Source organism: Lactuca sativa, chromosome 4 (assembly GCF_002870075.4).
Source record: "Lactuca sativa cultivar Salinas chromosome 4, Lsat_Salinas_v11, whole genome shotgun sequence".
Classification (NCBI taxonomy): domain Eukaryota; kingdom Viridiplantae; phylum Streptophyta; class Magnoliopsida; order Asterales; family Asteraceae; genus Lactuca; species Lactuca sativa.
Window position 1 is genome coordinate 345,899,163 of NC_056626.2, and position 18,330 is coordinate 345,917,492.

Here is an 18,330-nt window from a genome sequence, read left to right on the forward strand (position 1 = left end):
GACCAGAAGGTCAGGTGTGCTCTGAACCTGCTTAGGCTCAGGGAAAAAGACTGGTGGAGGTTGACGACAGGTTCATATTCTGATGATCAGCATGCTGCTATTACTTAGGAGCAGTTCCGGGATATGTTTCGCACCCGCTACGTTCCACGCGTGGAACGGGAGCGGCTTGCTCAGGAGTTTTTGACATTGAGACAGGATGGGGAGTCTGTGATGGATATCACCTGTATGTTCACGGAGAGGGCTATGTTTTGCCCAGAGTTCGCTTCAGAGCAGTCTCAGATGACTTGTCATCAGGTTAGTCATGTGAAGACCAACTGTCCGCAGCTCGCCGCCAAGCCGGAGCAGGGTTCCGCACCAGCTGCTGCAAGGATTGGAGATGGGAGGCCAGTCAAGGTGGAGCCTCCGAAGGCTCAGGGTCGCGCCTTCCAGCTCACGGCCGAGGAGGCCAAGTCTGCACCAGATGTGGTTGCTGGTATGTTTCTATTCTCTGTCTCAGTTATTGTATTTGTGTTATGCTTATTGATTGTACCTGTGATTAGGTACGTTTTTAGTAAATTCTTTGCCCGCTTTGGTATTATTTGACTCGGGGGCGAGTCGGTCGTTTGTATCTCAGACCTTCTCTAGAGGGTTCAATGTGCCGATAGATGATCTTGAGTGTCCGTTGCGAGTTTCGATCGCCAACGAGCATGGGGTTTCTGCTTCTTCGGTCTACCGGGGATCCGAGTTAGAGATTTTCGGGGTGTCCTTCCCGATAGATTTGATTCCTATCCCCATGGGGGATGTAATTGTAGGGATGGATTGGCTTAGCCGTTTTGGAGCCATGATCGACTATGAGGGTCAGCGGGTGGTGGTTCGAACCCCAAGTGGGGGAGAACTTGTAGTATATGGTGAGGGCACCAGGTTGGGATCAGGGTTTTGTTCGGCATCCAGGGCTCGACAGTATATTCAGCATGGGTGTGCTGGTTATTTGGCGTATGTGGTAGATACGCGGGTTAGAGAGCAACTCTCAGTTTCTGAGGTCCTAGTGGTGAGGGAATTTGATTATGTGTTTCCGGAAGAGTTATCCCGAGTGCCTCCGGAGAGGCAGGTTGAGTTTAGGATCGACTTAGTGTCAGGTGCGGCCTCTATCGCCAAGGCGTCATACCAACTGGCACCGCCTGAGATGCAGGAGCTATCATCTCAATTGTAAGAGCTGCTGGGCAAGCAGTTTATTCGTCCGAGTAGTTCACCCTGGGGAGCACCGATCCTTTTCGTCAGGAAGAAGGACGGTTCGCACAGGATGTGCATTGACTATAGGGAGCTGAACAAGTTAATGGTGAAGAACCGTTATCCACTCCCGATGATAGATGATCTTTTTGATCAGCTGCAGGGTGCGTCTTGGTTTTCCAAGATTAATTTGAGATCAGGATATCACCAGGTCAGGGTGAGGGATGAGGACGTGGAAAAGACCGCGCTTCAGACTCATTATGGTCATTACGAGTTCGTGGTGATGCCGTTTGGGCTCACCAACGCGCCAGCGGTGTTCATGGATCTAATGAATCGAGTCTGCAGACCGATGCTCGATCGCTCGGTCATTGTGTTCATAGATGATATATTGGTGTATTCCAAGACTCGAGAGCAGCATGAGGAGCATCTTAGGGAGCTGTTGGGGGTTCTGAGGCGAGAACAGTTGTACGCCAAGTTCTCGAAATGTGAGTTTTGGTTACGAGAGGTCTAGTTCCTTGGACATCTCGTTAACCAGGAGGGTATTTTGGTCGATCCGGCCAAGGTGGAGGCGGTAATGCAGTGGGAGACTCCTAAATCTCCCTCGGACATCAGGAGTTTCTTGGGTTTAGCAGGGTATTAAAGGAGATTCATTCGTGATTTCTCCAAGATTGTCGTACCCCTCACTTATCTAACGAGGAAGGCGCCAGTGCTGACACTCCCCGAGGGAGTGGAGGATTTCATGGTATTTTGTGATGCATCCATCACAGGCTTGGGGGTAGTCCTCATGCAGAGGGGACGAGTGGTAGCCTATGCATCGCGGAAGCTGAAGCCGCATGAGACGAGATTGTTGGATTAGTGTCTAAGTCCATAACTATTTTGGTATGTACTTCACCCGGTGGTGCATGGTCCTTTTGGGTTGCCTTCACCAAAGCAACTTGATAGGATGAATTATGGAGAGAAAGGATTAAATATGATTTATTAATATATTATGAGAATAATATATTAAAGGAGAAATCATATTGTTTAATTAATATTAGTCAATAATTAATTGGTAATTAGTTTTGTGACTAAAAGAGATTAATTAAACTTAAGGGACCGGAATTGTAATTATAAGATAATTGCAATTTGGGCCATGGATTGCCTTTTATTATAAGGTGGACGAATTCTATGGGGTAAGCCCATATGAATTCGTTCAAGGCCTTAAGGAAAGGGCTCCATGGGTTGCTTAGGGCTTAAGCATCCAAATTAGGGTTTCCTTGTTAGATAACCCTAATAGCCTCACTATATATAGAACCCTTAAGGCTCAAAAACGTGGACAAGCAACCTTCTAGGGTTTTCACACGGTTTTGGCAGCCTCCATCCTCTCTCCTCTTCATCCTCTTGCTTATGGTGTTTGTGAACCATTAGAGGAGTGACACTTGTGACTCTAAGCCTTCCAAAGTCAATTCAAAAGAGGATTTGGGATTGTTATTGCTACATAACAATCAAGGTAACATTATAAACCTATTCTTATGTTAATATCAATTTCCATATGCTAGAATTAGGGTTTATAGTCTTGGATTCAAAGCATGTACAATAGAGAAACCTAGATCCAAGCATTAGGGTTTGTATGAGCACATATGATGACTTATGACCAAAACCCATCAGTGGTATCAGAGCCTAGCTTGGTTTCAATTGTATTGATGCATTGTATAACTGGAAAATTCGATTTTTTGCTTTCTGGAGGCTGGACTCGCCGAGTCCATGGCTGAACTCGCCGAGTCCATGCAGACTCGACGAGTCAACTCGTCAGATGGAGGGTATTTCGCGATTTCTTGCTGTTTTTGCTTATGGATAGTTACCTTATCATATTAGATCAATATAAATCCGATTTTTTGATATATATGACTATATTTTTGATCTAATTGAAGATATTTATCAATTAATAAGATAATTGTTTCCTTATGTGATAATTGATTAATTATTTTGACTAAATTGATAAATTGTTTTGCAAGAAATCATTAAATAGGTCAAATATGGATAATTATGTGATTAATTGTTAATTTAGATTATTTGTTATTTGATCCTTGTTGTTATGAAAAGTTTCATATTTTGCCATTTAGGTTTTATAGTTTAAATTTGAACCCAAAAGTTTTGTTGTTTTGAAATTCAAATAGTTGAAACCCTAATGTTTTGAAAAAGGTTTCAAAACTTACCCTCAAGTTTTAGAATTTAAATTTTGATTAATTGTTTAATTTTGATGTATATTTAAATTCTTAACCCTAATGTGTTGAAATGTTTCAAAACTTGCCCTCAAGTTTTGGAATTTAAAAGTTGATTAAAAGTTTAATTAGGAATGTTAAATTCTAAAACTCTAGTATAGTTTTGAAAAAGTTCAAATCACACCCTTATGGTTTTATTAATTAATTAAGGTGTATAATTAAAAGAGGTTTAATAAATCCATAAAAGTTTAGGTTTACAATTTAATTGAATAAAAGTATAATTGTTAAATTAGACCACCTAGTATTTTAAAAGTATAAAATACACCCTATACTATATATAACATTAAAGGTCTAACATTATATATATGTATGAGTAAAAGTCAGTCTTACCGTTAGTAGGCCTCATTCACGAAGCTGGTCTATAAGGGGTGTTTAAGGAAATTGCCTATAAAATGACGATTGAATGGGTATCCACTCTTACCCACCGCACTCTTGACTAGTGGAGGGTCGTTAGCCGAACGGGTAGGATAGGACGAAACCTTCCATTATAAGTATAATGAATTATAAAAGTAACTAAATGTTTTCAAAATTCCCAATCTTAGTTACTTAGGCAAAAGTGAATTGATGCAATTCCATGAAATTACACTTTGTGCCCTTGCGAAGACGTTAGTGGAGCGTGTGTGGTTTACCGGCACACTAAATGGTTCTAAGCAAAGGTAGCAAAGGGTGACTCAATGTTTTTCATAGTTCGGTGGACCGTGTGTGGTTTACTGGCACATCGAATAGGTGACTGTAACATGTGAGGGCACCATGTAAGTTTGCATGGTTATTCACACCCGCTTTGTGATCCTCGGCATCCCAGTCACAAACAAGAGGGGCATATCGAGATTTAAACATGCCATTGAAATGTTCAATGAATCTCAAAGGATCTAGGAGTTTTCATAGATTTAAAACTTAAATTCTTTTTCATTTTTCGTGGTGGAAATTAGTGAATCGTCATTCACTTACCTTCAAATATTCTGCAATTAGGGTTACGGCATCCCTCTCCCGAGTTGTAGAATATTGTGTTGGGTCCTAGCCTTAGTATTTCATTTGGGTGATTTACTGAGGACTCAATAAATCAACTAACTTGAATTCGTTTTCTCCTGTATTGTAGATGTCAAAGTTCGACAACTATGGTCTTCCCAAATCCCGTGGAACAAGCATTCCACATGAAGATGATATTCCACGATTCGATCGAGGAACAAGAGATCATGCTTCACTTCCTCCTCCTCCTCCAATTATTCTCCCTAACCCACAAGTTCAAAGGCTTGAAAAGTTCAAGATCACTCAAACCCGTTTGGCAAGTAAACATAAAGAAGGAAAGTCGGTATGTGCACACGTCCTAGGGATGAAGTCACACATTGATAGGTTAAGAATGTTGGGATCCGTTGTCTGTGAGGAAATGGCTGTTGATTGGGTTCTTCAGTCACTTCCTAACTCGTATAGTGAGTTCGTAAGAGAGTACTATATGATAAACCACGACGTGAACCTTATAGATCTCACCTATATGCTTATTGCTGCTGAATCAGCAATGGTTTGGCGCAATAGAAAAGCAAAGTTGATTGGTGAATCTGCCTTCAAGACCTCTATGGATATAGACAATGACAACGAAAGACATGCTATGATCGAAAAGTTTGATCATAAGAGAAAGGCAATGTCTAAAGTAGTTCCATGTCATGCTCCAAAAGAGTCAATTTGCTTTTATTGCCAAGAGAAAGGGCATTGGAGACGAAGCAGCCCCATTTACCTAAGAGATCTAAGAGTTGGGAGAGTCGAAACGTATGGCTCTAATATAGGTAAAATCCATTGACTAACTCTTTTAAGCTTCATTCTAGATTCGTAATACATAATGTGATAAGATTACAATTGATGTTTTGTAGAATCGAAGAAAAGAAAGGGAGCTTAAAGGAAGAAGTGAGCAGAATCTAACCATGAAGGAATGGATTTCGATCGTATTTCTCAAAGATTAGATTCTTAAGCTACTACTTAGAATTAGAGTTAGATTGCTAAGAAAGATGTATTAGCATAAGTTTTTCAATGAATTGCATTGTAAGGACAAATTTTTCCGCAATAAAATAAATTTTGATTTTAAATTTTATTTATTTATCCTTGCAATGGCGTGTATGAAAAATTGATGTTAAAATGTTTCTATTATTAGCAATAATGGATTTGGTTCTTATTGTGTTATTTATGGAAAGTTGAGAATTTACCAAATAGGGAGAGTTTCTCATCGCCCAAAGTTTCAATTGGACAGAAATTTGGAATCACGCAACTTGGTTGCACGATGAATGAGAAATTTCATATTTGGAAATTAGACAAATTCATTGACAAAGTGTCAAGTGAAGGACTAAGAGATCGAGCACACAATGTTGCGTGTTGATCAAGTCCACCATAAGAGTAACAATGATATTCGTCATGATTTACTAAAGGTTTAGTAAATATGATTATACTTACAAGATTAAGTGTAATTCTGAATTGATTAAAGGGTTTAGATCAATAGCAGAACGAATAAGAAGAATCAAGTAGACAGAAAGATAAAAGTGTCTCCATTCTAAGAAGATGGGAGAGTACCTTTTATGCTTTATGATAGGTCTTAATGATTAAGAACCATATCTCAATTGATCCTCTAAGTGAGTCTTAGTACAATTGTATGTCTAAGAAGAGGAATCAAGAATTGAAGAAATGGTTAAATCAATAAGTCAATCATACTTCGTTCCAATAACAAGTCTTAAAGTTAAGATTGTGACATTGAGTGAAAGGTATTAAGAAGGTTTGTAACTTTCATTAAATATGGAAAGTTGTGATGTCTTGGATAAGACAAAGACCAACTAGGACCAATTTATGAAGTGTTTTGATAAAAGCTACACTAACTCTTGAATATTTGTTTGTCAAGAAATGGTTTTTGACAAGAGAATCTTATATGTCAAGGAGTCAGTGGGAGTCTTAATGGTCTTGAAAGGTTTCAAGAACAAATCAAATAAACCTTATCGATCATCACTAGCACACGAGTTGAGGTTTACAACCTATCGTGTTGACATTATTTTGATTCTGTGCCAATCCAATCGAGTTAATTATGCATGTGAGTTCTATGAGTTCTCATTTTGAACGCATAAAAGGCAAAGCACCTTAATCAATGAAAGTTACATTGATAGGAAAGGGTGAGCTGCTTAACTACTTGGAAGACATGGTGGGCAGCTGTGCTACCATAAAGGCAAGAAATCGAGATCAAGAAAGTTCGATCCATAAGAGTTTGAATTTGTCGTAAACTTTGGTTTTGACAAATTCACATGGATAGGAACAAATACACTGTTTAAATCTAAGCGTCATAAGATTTCCTCCTTCATGAAAATGATTGTGAGAAAATGCTTTCACTAAGACAGATTTTAAGAAGATAGTGATTGTAAAATTGCATTCTCGAATTTAATTATGGTTACGGCATCCCTTTCCATAATTTGAATTGTGAGGTTTGGCAATTAGTCTTAATTGTTTAGACACACATATGAACTATCGAAGGCAAATGTGTATAAGTTCAAGAAACCTTGATAAAAGATTATCAAAGCACTAAGTATTAGAAACATGAACTTAAGAAATTCAATAAGCATTGTTTTTCTGAAAGTTAAGATGTTTATGAATACATGTCGAAGCTAGTGGGAGCATAAGTGTTATATTTTATAATAATCATCAAAATAGTGGGAGCATAAAAGTTATGATTGTATGATTATTAAGGAAAGTATTGCAAGGTTAGCAATATTAATTATAGAAAACAAGAGTCATACTTTGCAAAGTCGCAATAGTTGAAGAGTTGTTTTGCTATAATTAAGGGAGAGAATATTATGGTTCATTTCAAAGTGTGTTCTTAAAATTTCGATTATGATTACGGCATCCCTCTTCACAATTCGAATTTTGAGAACATAGCAAATAAAACATTATGCGTCGTGTCCCATACGCTTCGGGTAGAGGATCGATTGCAAATGCTTTAATGTTTGACCATTCTAAAATTTTCCAAATGTCAAGCACATTTAGAGGGAAAAAGGACTAGAATCGGTTTAGACTAAAATAATTAAACAACTATCAAAGGACAATCCAAGTTCGACGAGGATTGGTCGCTTGTGAGTAGTTGGAAGTATAGTATTGGAAAATATGGAAATGTTTCCATATTGGATGGACCATATCGACATCATTACGAATAGATAAGATTCTATTAAGAATGAGTTGTCATATGGAACATATGGAAGTGTGTCCATATTGGGAATTGAATATTGAGAAATCTATGACTAGATTAGAAACTTCTATGCAAAAGGATGTTCAAAGAAAGTACTTTGAGTGAGAGACATCACATCTATGGAGTTGTCTTGTAACAATCTCCGATAGAAGACTATGTAATATCATTGGCAATAGTCTTTGTGACTTTGGTGCAGTGACATTACAAAAGAGATCATTGCATAAAATGTTAGAATCTAGCATATTCTATAAGTAGCAAGAATTTGATATTCTTTCACTTATGAAAAGGATTTGGAGTTGTGAAATGAGAATGATTGGAAATGTGTTCAATTTGATTTATTTCACAAAGTAAGAACCATAGGTAAACATTGTGTGCATGCTAGGAGCATGGGACAAGTGTTGTAATTCAAGTAAGAAGTTGATTACCCGAAACTACAAATAATGAGTAATCAATATGGTGATAAATAAAAGGTTTTTTATTTATGCTCAAAGGGTTGAGGCCATATGGGATTAGTATTATTCTTGTGTTTCACATTTGCATGTTTTGACTTCCAGAATAATTGAGTTTATTAAGAATAATCGAATTATTCAAACGGGCCACAGTTGTTCATATGTTGGAAGTAGATATGAATGAAGACTGTCGTGAATTGGTGTGTGGATTGTCTAAAAGAGTATTAGACATAAGCAAATGTTTGCTGCAACGTTCATGAGTGCTTATGAATGTGATTTGAGCATTGGATTAGACCCACGCTCACTTGGATCATTCCATGGATTGTATCACGAGTGATTGGTGAGACGATAACATCTTATATTCTTGAAACCGAGATGTGTGAGTTGTATCTTGCAAATCGGTTGCACATTGATAATATGTAAACGCACTAGTAACTTGGTGTTATAAAACATATTGTTGTGTGTGATTCGGTGCGTGAGTACAAGCAAGCATTGTATCAAAGTTTATCCGTTCCTTTTATCCAAAGTAGGATAAAAGCAATATCTTTGGGCCCCTCGATGGTTTAATGATGACAAACGTAAATGCTCGGCCGGGCTAGGGCTAATTTGATTTGTTCAATTACTCTGTCGTCATAAATCAGAAATCGAGATATAGTACAATGAGAATGATTTGAAATCACATCTTATATGATATCTAGAATGGAGGAATATATGATCCCTTATCTAAGGACACGCATATCTGATAGGATCAGAGTTGACAGCGGCTTTGGAAAGCTACGATTGCAGATCGGGATCTGAAGTCATACGCATAATAGTTGTTAGACTTATCCAAGTGGGAGACTGTTGGATTAGTGTCTAAGTCCATAACTATTTTGGTATGTACTTGACCCGATGGTGCATGGTCCTTTTGGATTGCCTTCACCAAAGCAACTTGATAGGATGAATTATGGAGAGAAAGGATTAAATATGATTTATTAATATATTATGAGAATAATATATTAAAGGAGAAATCATATTGTTTAATTAATATTAGTCAATAATTAATTGGTAATTAGTTTTGTGACTAAAAGAGATTAATTAAACTTAAGGGACTGGAATTGTAATTATAAGATAATTGCAATTTGGGCCATGGATTGCCTTATATTAAGGAGTGGACGAATTCTATGGGAAAGCCCATGAGGAAATCGTCCAAGGCCTTAAGGAAAGGGCTCCATGGGTTGCTTAGGGCTTAAGCATCCAAATTAGGGTTTCCTTGTTAGATAACCCTAATAGCCTCACTATATATAGAACCCTTAAGGCTCAAAAACGTGGACAAGCAACCTTCTAGGGTTTTCACACGGTTTTGGCAGCCTCCATCCTCTCTCCTCTTCATCCTCTTGCTTATGGTGTTTGTGAACCATTAAAGGAGTGACACTTGTGACTCTAAGCCTTCCGAAGTCAATTCAAAGGAGGATTTGGGATTGTTATTGCTACATAACAATCAAGGTAACATTATAAACCTATTCTTATGTTAATATCAATTTCCATATGCTAGAATTAGGGTTTATAGTCTTGGATTCAAAGCATGTACAATAGAGAAACCTAGATCCAAGCATTAGGGTTTGTATGAGCACATAGGATGACTTATGACCAAAACCCATCAGAGATACCCTATACACGATCTTGAGTTGGGAGTGGTGGTTTTCGATCTCAAGATTTGGAGGCACTATCTGCACGGGGTCCGTTGTACTATATACACGAATCACAAGAGTTTGAGACACATCATGGATCAACCGAACCTGAACATGAGGCAGCGCAGGTGGCTGGATGTGGTCAAGGACTATGATTGCGGGATCCTTTACCATCTTGGTAAAGCGAATGTGGTTGCGGATGCTCTGAGCTACAAGTTAGTCGGGTCCTCGACCCCAGTCAGGTGTATGATGATAGCAGTGGATTCCCCAATGGTGGGTTTGATCAGAGATGCTCAGATTGAGGGCATGAGGCCAAAGAACTGGAAGTTAGAGAGGATTAAGGGCGAAAGCGCCCGGTTTGTTCAAGATAGCCATAGATTGTTGACCCGTTACGGTCGGGTTTGGGTTCCGATGTCCAGAGGGGTCCGGCAGACAGTGACGGATGAGGCTCATAAGTCTCGTTTTTCGATTCACCCGGGAGCCACCAAGATGTACCGTGATTTGAGTTCGAGTTATTGGTGGCCTGGTATGAAGTGGGATATCGCTTGGTTTGTTGATAGGTGCTTGACCTGTACGATGGTCAAGGCCGAGCATCAGAGGCCGCATGGTAAGTTACAGCCTATGGAGATTCCCATGTGGAAATGGGAAAGGGTCGCTAAGGATTTCATCACGAAGTTGCCAAAGACGGCAAGGGGTTCGATGCTATATGGGTCATCGTGGATCGATGACCAATAGTGCCCATTTCCTAGCCATACGGGAGAGTTCGTCGGCAGAGAAGTTGGCCGACCTGTACGTCAGAGAGATTGTCTCTCGCCATGGGGTTCCAGTTTCTATCGTTTCCGATCGAGATGTCAGGTTCACTTCCCGTTTTTGGCAGGAGTTCCAGTGTGAAACGAACTAGTTTTAAACCTACTTTTAATTATAAAATGAACACACAAAGGCAGTGGACCTATCAATTGTGGTACAGCTAAATAAGTAGGGTATCGAACACAAGGAATGGTAAATTAAAACTAAAGACTAATTTTATCTAAATTAAATAATAAATAGGGGTTTTCTCTAATTTTACAAGACTAGAAACTTACTAACTATCAATTAAACTAAAAACTAAAAAATCAAAGATTTAACTAAATTCAATAACGAGAAGGACTTTTGTTTAGTTCAACTCAATTGATCCTATGGGTTATATTATGATAATAGTGCAAGGGATTAATTCTTCTATTGGCTACCGATTTAAGTGATTAGCTTTGCGTTCGCTGCACTAATCCTTAGAGAACAAACTAACTCAAACAGTGATCAGTTGTCTAATTTAATTTAATTCACCAGATTATTTATTCGGATTAATTTAGACTTGTAATAGCTAACTAATTTGGTCATTTAGTTAACCTCTTGCTGATGGTCATCAAACAAGATCACACATGAATTTACCTAATTGTCTATTAATTCTAGTTTCACGTTCGTTATTCCTAGACATATGATAAAGTGGTCACATAAACATATGAGGTTGATAATTAAAAGATGTTCATACTATTTAATTATCTTCCTATCAACATAAAAATAGTTATCAATCACACACAAGGTTCTTTAACAAGCTAAAATCAACAAAATCATCAATATTGAATTAATCCTATCAATAATCAAACCATAGTCTCAATTTTGTATCCCCAAATAGAAGTTTAAGAGTTTTAGCTCATGATTGAGGTAATTAACAGCAATAAAACGAATTCTAATTGTCTAACCATGATTGAAAACAATAGATTAAGTAGAATGATGAGAATTTGCCTCAAATCTCCTTCGGAATTGAATTCTAGGTTGTATCTTCGTTCTTCAGATCTCTCATGGCTCTGATTCGCAGCTTGCTTCTCCCTAAGGGTTCCAGAATACCTTATGTCGATCTGGACAACTGTTTTTATAGATTCGAACTGACTCGCCGAATCCACCCCTTAATTCCCGTACACGGTAAGTCATGGAGTCTTTATCCTCTCGAATCTTCGATGCTACTCGCCGAGTAGTCGACCCTACTCGCCGAGTCCCTTGTATTTTAAGCATTTTTCTTCTTTGTTCAACTCCTGAACTCCCAACCGCTTCTCCTGCTTCCTTTTGCTTCCGAGCTTCGCTTTTGGACTGAAAACACAATTCAAACACTTTTAAGTATCTTTTGTCCATGATATGCAATAAATTAGCTAATAAATGATAAAAATCTATACTTATTATGAGGCTAAATATGCAAATATCAAAATACCCCACACTTGACTTTTGCTTGCCCCCAAGCAAAACTAAATTTTAGCACATTAGAATCACATAGGACAACTCCAATCCAACCCAACCATTATGCCAAGACCGCAACGCATGCATTTGTGTCTAAAATTTTCCTAATAACCCCCCATACTCCAAATAGTCACAATCCTCATAAACATTCGCCCACTTATCCCAAACAATGCTCATTTTATGCATCCCTCCGAATCCATCCGCAGAAAACCTCCTATCCTCAAGGTGTTTTTAGTTGAGCGAGATCGTGTTTTCGTCCCATGATTTCACTGGAATAAGGAAGCCACAAATGCACTAGAACGTATATAGGCTCAACTAAACATTTGGGTCTTCATGCAATCATCAACATAACTCTAACATGGAATCCTAATTACTTTCTACCAACATTTTCTAGATGAAATCCTAAGTAACATTTTTGGTATGCAAAAATTTAAAAAAAAAAAACCTAAATTAGGACATTAGGATTCTACATTTACTAAGATGACATCAACCCCCTACCCCACACTTATTTTATGCAATGTCCTCATTGCATGTTATGTATGAAAAATAAAAACATGAAATGTAAAGGGAATTGGAACAAACTCCCCTGGGGTAGCAGTCGCTAGGTTGATATCCCTTCTCTTTAACTCTATCTTCAATTGACTTTAGACATGGGAACAGCTCATCCATGTCTTGGGCATCAAATCGTATGTGGACAGCTCCAAATATGCAGGAATAATACTGTAAAATCTTCAGGAATTGATTGGAAAGAATAAGTGGCCAAGTGGTATGTCCAATAGCATCGAATCAGCAGTCTTCTCGGTGTAAAAATAATTGACTCGTCGAGTCATATAAACGACTCGTCGAGTATAGTCGCGGAAAGCCTCGAAAGTGTGAGCATATATCGCGACTCGTCAAGTTGGTTAATTGCACTCTGCGAGTCATTGCTGGGTGGAAAAATAAACGTTCTACACTTGTTCTAGCTTTTGATAAATCTCAAGAACTTCCCATAACTTCTAGAATTATTCATTCATGTCCCTCAGGACCGGACTCGACACCCTAACTCTAAACTTCCCCCTTTCTTGACTCTTTTCCACTTTTTTTCTTTCTTTCAAACTCTAAACCCTTTATGCAAGCATTCCTAATCCAAAATCTGAAAGTCATCAAGGCAAATAAAACATCAAACACATAACTTAAAGTCTTAACTAAGAATTCAAAACACACCAAACAAAACAAAAAAAACAAAAATAAATTGTTCAATCAAAACAAAAAACTAATCATCCTCTTCCTCATCATGGCCATGCGCAGCCCTACTCCCACTAGCTCCACTCCGCCTTGCATTAATGATCTCGTCCGAAGATGGTATGTAGGGGAAGTTACCCCCATCAATGTGTGGAATATGAAAGTGGTCAAAAAGCCGCACGTGGGATTCATTGTTGAAATTGATACCCCTCGCCATTTGGTCTTGTAGCCGCCTCATCTCGACATTGTACCAATCCATTGGTACTTCATCATTGTCCACCGGAATCACCAGCGGTTCCTCCTCCACTTCCTGCTCATGTCTCGATCTAACCCTCCTTCCCAGTGCCTTGGGCACGACCACCGGATCGTCATGCGGGATAGCATAATGACCACCGCCATAATCTTAAATAATTCTTGCCCTCCGAAAAAGAATGGGATTAAAAGGAGGGGCAGGAATCATTGTCATCAAGTTCCATGCACCGGGGTCATCAACCCATAGGAGTTGGCTAACCGGGTCACGAACATTCCACCGTTAATCTTGGAGGTTTTGCGACCCTTGACCGCGCCCTCCGCCAAGTAAGAGGCCAAACACCATGGGATGTTGCAGAAGGTGTCGGGCGTGATGATACTCCAAAGATAAAATACGTCAAGGTTGGAAACCTTGTCGTCGTCCTTCCTTTGATTGATTGTATTGGAGATAAGGTGGTGTATGAGGCAGTGTGTGGGTGACCTAATGCTCTTCTTGAGCTGATTTCAGAATATATAATTTGTTGGCGATTGTGTTCCACCAACCAGTACTTGTAACACCGTCGGGGAACACCTTATGAGATTGTTCCAAGAAGGCGCGAAAGACAGCAGTAGTGACCAATGGTCGGTCATAAATCCCAACCGGCATGCAAGATCAATGATAGAACATTGATGGAATTCGCCCCCAAGACAAAAACTAAAACTCGCAGGGTGGTAGCAATCGTCTCCTCCTCGGAAAGATACCGTGGAGAAAAATTCCCAGCAAAGTTCTCGAAACACCAACTCTTGAATTCTGAAAACCCGGCTCCATCCATCACATATAATTGACTCCCCATTGTAAGTAAATTCCTTAGAAAGGTAAGGCGCCAACTCTTCCTCATATCGGACATTCTCTAACCAATCCCAGTCAATCCTATTAGGTACATAAACCTCCTTCTTCCTGACATCAGCCAGCCTCTTCCTCCATTTTGTCATCGTTGAAGCAGATTCAATCTGAGGGAAATTCAACCAAGGAAAATGTCCTTGGTTTCCACTTGAGCTTTGTCCTCTTGAAAACATGGTCCCTGCAAAACAAAGAACAAACAACCCAGAAGACATAGAAAAACATTAAAACAAAATCCATCTGGGTCCCCGACTAGACTCGTCGAGTCCATGAACGACTCGGCGAGTCGGACGAACTGCGCGAGTCAGTCGACGGGTCGAGTGAAATTCGACCATAAAAACTCGAAATTTTTTCAAGGGTTTTGTCCATGGACGTTCCTAAGATGCATTAGAGCAAGAATAACCATCCAAAACAACACAATTAATACAAAATCAAAACCCTAAAAATTCACTAATCTTCAAAATCGGGTATTCTATGAAATTGACACCTTAGAACATCTAAAAATCATGGCTTTAACAGAATTATGGAAGAAATTAAGTACCTTTGTTGATAGAATTCGAGAATTTTGAAGAAAAAGTGAAGAACTTGATGAGTGATGATTTAGATGATGAAAATAAAATCCTGAAAATGAAAATCAAACAAAACTAAAACAAGAAAGATAAAAGAAAACAAACTCTAATAACGGGTTGCCTCCCGCCAAGCGCTTCTTTTTAAGGAGTCGTTAGTTGGACTCCTTCCCATCTACGTTTCTTCATTTTCCTGCATCGGGAATGCACGCCTAATCTTTTGCGGTTTATACTTTGTCTTGTAAGCGTGTATCTTCTTCTTGTATGCCCGTCTCAATTCTTCTCTCTTTTTCCTTGTAACATCATCTTTAGCTGCATGAATTTCCCTTTTCCTCACCTTCTTCTTCTTTACCCCATTCTCTTTCACCCTCTTTTGCACTCCTCCTTCTTTAATCTTCATTACTTCATAGTTGGTCAAAACTCAGGCTCGAGGTTTGGTAATACTGATGGGTTTTGAGCATTCTAACACTTCCTAAGTGTACATGCAACCCTAATAAACCTTGGATCTATGTTTGTCTAAGATACATGCAAATAATCAATTTTCCAAGGTTCATATCCTAACTAGCATGGCATGGGGAACATGAATCAAATAAAGCTAGTAGAAATACTTACCTTGTAGTAGTAGTTGATTGCTTGGAGTTTTAGAGCCTAGCACCAATAGTATGGATGCCTCAAATGGAAATCACAAATCACCACAAACTTGGAACTTTGAGAGAATAGTCACTACTATCTTGAAATCGGCCCTCTTGCTTTACTCACTTCAACTAGTGTTCACTAACTTGATTTCAAGAACCAAATCCTCCTTTATATAGTGTGGTGGATTAGGGTTACATCCATGTAAACCCTAATACCCATGTCTCTTCATTTCCATGAGATTCATGGGTTAAAGCTCCATGGAGTATCCATGGACTTTCCATGCAAGCCTAGCCCATTCCAAATAAGCATTAGCCCACACTATATAAATATAGAAGCCCATATTTAATTAGTAATATCTTTGATCTCTAAATTAATCCTAGATTAATTATAGATCAATACTAATTAAATAATATGATCTTATATTAATATATTAGAACTTATAATATATTAATAAATCATAACTTGTACTATTCTCAAAAGATTATCCATAAATTGTTCGGGTGAAGTGCAACCCAAATGGACCATGTCGGGTCGGGTCAAGTACATACCAAATATAGTTATGGACTTAGACACTATATCCAAAAAATACGTGACTTAATGAATGGGTTATCAACATCATCTCTCCTAACCGCTGCATCTTCCTCTTCTCCAAAGCTTACCTCCTCTTCAAGTGGAATGTCTTCATCTTCTTGCATTATTGTATCGAGGCACGCTACTTGAACGTGTTGAAAATTACCATATGCTTTAACAATTCCGCCTTCTGCTGCTTGACCTTCTAAAGAATTAGGGAAAATCTTCATGTCCAGAACATGCAAGGAGCCGGTAACAAGCAAGTCAAGGCTGTCTTCTTTTTTGCACTTTTCGACGGGACTCGTCGAGTCTGTCAAAGCGACTCGGCGAGTCAGAGCGTATTCCATAAAATCCTTTGTTTCTTCTAAATCAACTCCCCCAAGCAACCTCTCCATCTCTTCTAAGTCTTTATTAGCATCAAAGTTTTCTTCATACGATAGCAAAAACTTACTTGGATCTTCTTCTTGCAAGAGTGCAAGTTCTTTTTGTAGTATTTCATCACCCAAATCAATGAAGGAAACTTCTTCTTTTCTTGCTTCTTCTTGCTTAATCTTTGGTAGTGCTTTAAACACTGCTGACTCATCTCCTACCCTCAATGTTAGTGTGGACTTGCATACATCTATCAATGCGCATGCGGTATTCAAAAATGATCTCCCCAAAATAATTGGAATATCGGGGTCTTCTTCCATATCAAGTACTACAAAGTCCATGGGGAATATAAATTTATCCACCTTAATGAGGAGATCTTCACAAACACCTATTGGACGAATAATCGTCTTATCCGCTAAATGGATCTTCATATTCACAGGCCTTGGCTCCGGTAAATTCAGCTTCTTGAAGAAAGAAAAAGGCATTAAGTTAATACTTGCACCCGAATCGGTCAACGCTTGAGTAGCAAGTATATTTCCAAATTGACAAGGAATTGTGATGCTTCCCGGATCGCCCTTCTTTTCTGGTAGCTCACTCAATACTATCTCTGTGACTTCAGCCAAATCTTTTCTAGCAGCAAAGAGACCCTTTAGGAAGTTCAAATATTTGGGTGTTTGAAGCATTGTTTCCACAAATGGGACGTTGACTTGAAAGGCTTTGACATGTTCCATGAAAGCTTTGTATGCTTTAACCTTGTCATCAGGTATGGATCTGATTGGGAATGGCAGATGAGGGTTGTAAGGCTTTAAGGAAACAACAGATTTGTCTTCAGGGCATGGACTCGTCGAGTCCATAAGAGGGACTCGGCGAGTCTGGTCGGGTTTAGCTGAACTCGACTCTTCTGTCTTTTCTGCATGCACCTTAGTTGAGGTTATAGCATTCACATTCACCATTCTCAGATTATTCTCGGTTTTACTTGGAAGTTCACCCGGTCTTCTCTCGTTCACTTGATGTGCAAGTTGTCCTAGCTGTTTCTCAATGTTGAGAATAGATGCTTGCTGATTCCTAAGTATAGTTCTGGTCTCTTGTATTGCAGCATCATGATCATTGTGTCTTTTCTCGGACGCGGCTATGAATCTTGTGAACATTTCTTCTAAGTCGGCTCTCTTTTCCACAACCGGTTCTTCCTTTTGATAGAAACCCCTCTCTTTCTGCTTGTATTTCTCCTCCTTTTCCTATTTGTATTCTTCATACGGGAGCCATTCCTTCTTGGGTTTCCGCCAATTCTCGTCGTATCTGTCGCCGCTTGAGTAGAACACTTGCGCCTTCTTGTTTCCATTTTCATCGAAGTCACAATCCTTCATGAGATGAGGTCCTCTACAGTTCTCGCATCCAACTCGAATAGCATGGATTGTTTGATCCATTTTTGTCATCCTTCTATCTAAACTATCGAGCTTAGCCATCATCGCCGCCATGCCATCATTGGCCGAGTTCACTACCCCTCGACTTACTTCATTTCTTGGGTTGTGGTATTCTCTAGAGTGTTTTAAGAATTCTTCAATTAATTCCTTGATTACCGGGGGTGCCTTTTTTGTGAGCGGACCTTGTGAGTCGAGCAATTGCCTTGTGGTAACATTGACTCCATCATAGAAGATGGAGACTTCTTGTTGGCTATTAAGGTCATGGTGGGGGCAATTTCTGAGAAGACCTTTGTACCTCTCCCACGCCTCATAAATGGACTCTCCGGGTTGTTACTAGAAGTTGGCAATAGCTTTCTTCAACTT

General features: G+C 39.1%; 1 non-coding gene across 1 annotated transcript; it reads left to right on the forward strand.

Moving 5' to 3' along the window:
- Positions 1 to 18,223: 18,223 nt before the first annotated feature.
- Positions 18,224 to 18,330, forward strand: LOC111910700 (small nucleolar RNA R71). Its single transcript, XR_002856606.1, has one exon. It is a non-coding gene; the product is annotated as a small nucleolar RNA R71 (small nucleolar RNA).